The sequence below is a fragment of the Phalacrocorax carbo genome, chromosome 1 (assembly GCF_963921805.1).
Source record: "Phalacrocorax carbo chromosome 1, bPhaCar2.1, whole genome shotgun sequence".
NCBI classification, from domain to species: domain Eukaryota; kingdom Metazoa; phylum Chordata; class Aves; order Suliformes; family Phalacrocoracidae; genus Phalacrocorax; species Phalacrocorax carbo.
The window spans coordinates 94,504,378-94,511,039 of NC_087513.1; positions in this window are offsets into that span (position 1 = coordinate 94,504,378).

Genomic DNA, 6,662 nt, shown 5'->3' on the forward strand with positions numbered 1-6,662 from the left:
ACTATTGCTGTGTTGGTGCTATTTTGTAAATAAAGTATGTGTGGCGCAAGGATGGAATTTCTAAAAGGTACTGAACATTGGCCTAACTCTCTGCTTTCTTTTCCTTAAAAGAAGCAGGGCCATGCTTAAGTGGAGACCTTGTGAACTGGCTGTCTAAATTGGGATTTGATCATATTTACCTCTTTAGAAGTGTTACTACACCACAAAGCAAGAAGGCATTAAGATTGCAAATTATTTTTTTTTGCTTCAAAAACACAAATATCTTTCAGCAAATACTTGAGAAAGTCCTTGTTAAACTAAACTGCAGAAGCTTAACAGTTTGTTTATAGTTAAGTTCCTTAAACACCCAGAGATTCTATTTGCATGCAGCAATTTAAATAATGCACTTAGCAGCCAGTCCGTCTGTATATAAAAAACAGGCTTGATTTTTTTTCTGAATAATGTTGTATGTCATTGAGCTTGCAAATTGTTCCTGGTTTTTATTAATTTGTATATATTGTCTGAAGAGCTCCAATCTTGATTTTGACTTGTAGCAGGTTGTTTGATGAACAAAAATGGAGGATACATTCCTTTGAGACTTCCTGGGTACTTTTTACTGCAGTTGAAGTTACAGTGTGTCTCACACAGATACACTTTTCCCTAAGAGGATAGAATTGTAGCAGTTGGTGGACACTGACTCAATGACATAAAATGTGAAAACTGCTTAGCTCCCCTGCTTTCAGGCAGTGGAAAAGAGACTTTTTCCTTATTGTATTAACTTTTTTTTCCCCTTAAGGACTGTGCCACCCAAATAAGTAAGCATCAAGTATTCACGAAGTCTTTCAAAAAGTCTTCTTTGATAGTTACAGGGGGTTTTCCCCCCAGTTTGGACAAGCTACTGAAAAACACTTGCTTTCTCTATGCCTGCCAAAAAGTTGGGACTGTCTATTTTAAAATGCTTTCCTTATGTCAGCAATGGAAAAAGCACAGGATCCTTTACTTCCAAAAGCATAAAACAGTATTTATCAGGAAAGGTGCTTTATCTCTTGGGAAGTGCCATGCCAAATTTTATTGATAAAAGCTCTCAATAACAAACTTCTTTTCGTCTTCATTACATTTATAAGTATATGGGCCAAATTCACTTGTAGCATAATTCTACCGAAGTAAATTTTGTTGAGTCTTTCACAGTAGTATTCTACCTCTAAACTAGAATCTGAAAAAAATAACTATTAGGCATTGATTTGTCTTTCTACTTCTCACCATTTTCTGTGAAGAATGGTGGGAGGTTAAATTGGTACAGTTTGTGTATTTTCTATAAGTGTTTAAATTTCTGGATTTATTGTTTCTTAAATATTTTGTTTGTACCTCTGAGTTTTGAATTTTAAATAAATTATTTGTACATTTATTCAAAATGTTAATGTGTACTTGGTCCTGACTCGTACAGCTAATAGACATTGTCTTACCAATGGAGGGCTCTTTTGGAGATAAAAAGTTTAGAAATACAGAACAGTGGTGACAAGGTAAGCATTAGCGTTCATGGCTTGGTACAGCTGAGGCATCTGTCTCAGTGTTGAAGATAGTAAGAGTGTGGTACGGTACTCAAAATTTATATACCAATTGATTAGTAGATGCCACTGAAATTGGTATTTGGGACTTGCAGGCCTTTGTTTCTATCACTGGCCTGCTATTTCATGTTCTTAATTCCCTACTCTGTTTTAAATGAAAAGATGTGGCAGTATTCTGTACAGAGCTTTCTAGAAAGAGATTTAAGGCTATAGGCTTATCAAGAGAAATACAATTGCAAAGCATGTTGTTCCCTCTCCTACTCTTTCGGTTTGGTCAGATACCTGCTGTGTGCTTAAATAACTGAAGACTAAACATCTTTCAGGTTTTAACAGACCAGGAGCTCAGACACATATAAAAATCATGTTTTACTGCAGGACAGTCATCTCAAAGGTAAAAAGAAAAAAAAAACCCAAACGAAAACAACTTTTTTTTTTTGCTCAACTCTCATTTCACACATGGAGGTTAGTGGGAATTTTTAACTCTTTACTAAGTGCTTCCACTACATGATGCTGAAGAATTTAGCTGAGGTTTTTAAGTAAGACTCTTCTTGCTTTTCTATGAAGATATTTGAAAGACAGAAATGGGCATAGCTAAAGTAACTTCACGGTGCTGTTTTCTCTTGGAGTAGAGTTAAGACCATAAAGCTGTACTACTAAGTTTCAATGCGCTGTGTATTATAGGGATGGTAACCATAACACTGCAGGAGCTCAGGTATAGGAACCTTCAACCTGAGCTCCTGCAGTGTTATGGTTACTATCCTGGTTTTTATTCATATTTATAATAAGATCAGACATTAAAATCTTTGGCTAGAGTTGGAAAATAAAGGGATAGATTTATCTAGTGGACAGACCCAATTTAGCCCAAATTGAAATAGTTAATTTGAATTTTATGGGCTGAAATCCTTACATATGCTGGGAGCTGAGTTTCTTTTGCATGTGATAGTGTGGTTTGAAAAACTCCTGTTAATTCTATATAACTTTATGTCCATACAGTAGGTAAGGTATTTTTCTCCTTCACTCAGGCCTTAGGGTGTGAAAACTGTTCTCTACTGTATTGACTGTATTTGTGCAAAAGCACAAACCACTATGTCCAAGTATAGCTTGTATCAGAAAATTGTTGATTTCAAGCCATAATACTGCATTTGTGAAGGATCTGTGGTGATACAATGCATCAGTTTGGGGCATGGGTAGAGGAAAGTATGACTTTGGCCTACATGGGACAGCACATAGAGATCCTGACAGATCTTAACAGGCTTCCCCAGCTTTATCCATGCCACTGATGGAGCTTGTTCTCATTTCCTCTCTATAGTTTGGCATGGGTTTTGCCCGTACATGAGGATATTTTCAGATACGTCCCTTGAGACACTCCATCATAACTTCTTGTGGGTCTGGAGTGTGTGACTGCCAGAAGTCCTGCAAGTAATCCAGCATGTTCTTGCCACCCTGGGCGATTATGCCTGTTGTTCCAGTGGGGACTTCTTGAGGATTGCTAGGACCTTTTCAGGTACAGCCCAAGTCGTTTCTGGCAGAAGTTGTGAATGTGAGGGCTTTGGGATTGCTCGGGTCTATCCCCCTTTTCCTTGCCAATAGCCTGTTTGCCTGTTCTTTCTGGTACTTGAAAGGCAACATTGAACAAGGGAAGAAATAGCAGAAAATTGTGCACAGGATGCTGATATGAAACCAGTCACAGCCTTTGACCTCCAAGACTCTTTAATTTGTCTGTGAAAACTGGGAAGCCCATGATCATTAAACATGCCCTGGGAAGTGTGAAACCTGTGCACTTTGTGTTGAAATTCTTCATGTGTTGGGCTGAAAGCAATAAACCATTACAAAAGCCTAAACAATTCTCAAACAATGCCGCATTGTGAGGAACAGCAGTCTAGCAGCCAGGGCTGTTTTGTTAGTATTGTATTAAACTGCATTCAAGCAGCAGCCTTTGTGATGCCTCTTCCTGGCTGTTTGTGTTACACCAGCTGAAGTTCTCCAGTCCCTTGAGAACATGCAGCCCATTTTCTGGTGTGGGAAGTGCATAGAAAATGAGCTGAAGAAGTTACTGCTGCTTATGTGTGTGGAGGCTGTGGGACCTGAGGAGAAACAGGAGACACTGAGAAATGCTACAGCCTGAACTCTTTTCTTCCTTCTATCCCTAGCTCCTACAGCCCCTTCAGCTTGAAGTTAAAGGCAAATGCATATGCTGTTGGAGCTCATATTTACAAGATCTACTCCACAGCTGTCTTGTAGTGCTGAGCTTACCAGAGTGGAGTTCATTCACTTGTCCTCTCCTCATTGTGGCTTGCTTGTTCCCTGTTTTGCTACCTTTTCTACAGCAGATTGGCTGTCCTTTTGGTTTTTGATTCTGTGGCTTTTCTCACAGATACAGAGAGCCTTAAGCACATGAAGTAGCTATTCTTTTGCTAGCAGGACACGTAAGCTACCTTTCTCACCTGCTTTTTGATATTCACAATTGCATGATACTTTTCCCTTCTTTGGTGCAGCTGTGCTAATGTTAAACTTGCTGGATATGCTCCAGATAGCCTTTGGCTGAGATGGCTGTGGGCACGCACGTTGTCTGGTGGAGAAAAGGAAAGGGAGCCCTGGAAAAGCTTGTATTAGCCCCAAAGGGGAACAACAAAACTACCGAGGGGCAATGGGAAGCTGTGCTCTTGTATGTCCCTGGCGTGGGGAATTCTGCACAGCTGCCTGAGATTTGCTGGTGCAGGAGGGAGGTGGAAAGGCTGCTTGGTGCCTGTTGGTAAGCTTCTCTGTAACCTTTTGGGAAAGGACTTGAGACTAGAAAAGGATTCTTCTGGCAAAAACTCTATACCTTTGCAAGCCTTAGATAATGTGAAAAGGGCCAGAACAGCAGCAGATCAGCAAAAGACTTCTTGCAACCAAGTCAAATATACCTTAGTTGTTGCTATGCCGAAACGAGGGGACATGCTGAACTTGTGTGCGTGGTCAGAGTGAAACGTGCTGTTATAGGAACTGCAGGGGGACAACGCCTCATGGCTACATAAGTGGAAAATAGTTGAAGGAGCGATACAAGGGTAATGTGGCAAAAGGGGACTGATCAAAGATGTGTATAGAAAGGGAACAGGGTGGGTTGTGCTCTTCGCAGACTCTGTCCAGGATTCTGTCCAATGCATTGTTCATTGCCAATGCAATGTAAATTAAGAATCAGTTTACTAATCCCAGGTGCACTATCTAACGTGTTGTGTATTGTGGAGGTTTATTTGCAGGTAAGGGGTAGAAGGGCAAAGGGGCCAAGGGCCCTGCATAACTTCACCTTACTGCATGCAACGCCAGAAAAAGAAATCAGGAAACACTGATTCTTTTTCACTACCTTTCCGTGCTCATCTCAAAATAATTGCCAAGTGCTCCTGGTGTGATAAACCAGGAGGGATGCAAGGTCAGTGACAGCTGCCAAAGCTGTGGTTTTCGGGGGCTAATGGTGTCTAGATGTTGCATGTGGAACAGACCTTACCAAAGCCATTGACATTCAAATAGCTTAAAACTGAACAGCCCTTTACAAGGTCCCTTCTAGAGGGTGTGGGGGCAGATGTTCAGGGATCAGTTTATGGCCTCTTTGTGCACAAAGGCTTACCGCTTTAGAGACTAGAAAACCACATATGCATCTTTGTTAGGTTTTCACAAGACTAGCTAAAACAACTGAAGAATTTATGGAGAAAAGTAGTGGTGATCCCTTCTCATCATTGAGGGATGGTGAAATGTAAAATGTGGGGAATAGCATATCTGTACCCATTCCTGTGACTTTTTGCAGGAAATTGGTTTCTGCATTTTTGCAAAATTGCAGGAATTTTGCATTCATTGCAGGAAAAAAATCAATACCGAGTATTTTTCAATATACTCTATTTTTAGTGTTCTGCTTACACAGCCAGATGGCTTTCAATTCTTGACCGACCATCTATAGTACTAATAAAAGCTGGTGCCTGTTGAGACTTCTGCTTTCCATCTCTACCATGGAATCACGCCTGTAATGTGGGGAAAGGAGGAGAAAAGTAGAAGTGATCTCACTTTTAACTCATTTGAAATAGCTATGGCTGATGGGAGTGGGGGCAGGAGACTAGAGGAGGCATTTACTATTGATAATGGTTAAAGTATTACGTTCACAGGAATATTTCAGCTGCTCTGTCTCTGTGTGACTGGTTTTAAGCAAGCCAAGAATTCCTTAGTAAAAACAAGACTGCGCCTTTAACCTGTACTCCTGCTGACAACTGCTAGCAGGTGAATGTTCTGGAAAGAGGTATTCCCAAACTTGAGCAGTGTTTACGAGTGATGGCACATCTGATTATGGATGTCCTGCTAACAGATTGAAAGTGCCACACAGCTCTGGTGCAGGGTGCTAAACTCAACACTGACTGCATGCATCTCCAAGCATTTTGAAGTCCTGCCTTTAAGGCCGCTGGTTTTGTGCAGTTATGCTGTCCTGTTCCTCTCTCCCTAGCTCAGCCCCTGCAGCTGGCCTACGGGCCAGCCTCTCCCCCCTTTGTAATCCTGGAATCATAGAATATCTCGAGTTGGAAGGGACCCATAAGGATCATCAAGCCCAACTCCCTGGTCCTTGCAGGATGACCTAAAACTAAACCACATGGCTGACATCCAGACACTCCTTGAACTGGTGGGCTTGGTGCCATGATGACTTCTCTGGGGAGCCTGTTCCAGTGACTGACCATCCTCTCAGTGAAGAACCTTTTCCAAATGTCTGGTCTGAACTTCCCCTACTTCAGCTTCATTCTATTTGCTCCTTTCATTCCATTCCATCTCCTGTTGCTGGTCACCAGAGATGACCACCTCCCCCTCTGCTTCCCCCTTCTGTGAGGAAGTTGTAGACTGCAATAAGGTCACCCCTCATTTCTTTTTCCAATTTTCTAACGTGATCTTGCTGTTCAAGCCCCTGCTGCTGTAGCTCCCTCCCATACTCACCTTCATGCCCAGGCTCAGCAATGTTTGAACTATGATGGTTCCTGTCAGAGCCTTATGTCTTGCCTGGGGCAGTAGCCCTGGATAGGACCATGGTAACACCACCTGGGCTGTGAACCCGAACTCTGCACCAGCCTCCTCTGTCCTGGTTTCTTTGCCTTCACCTACTGTGACTCA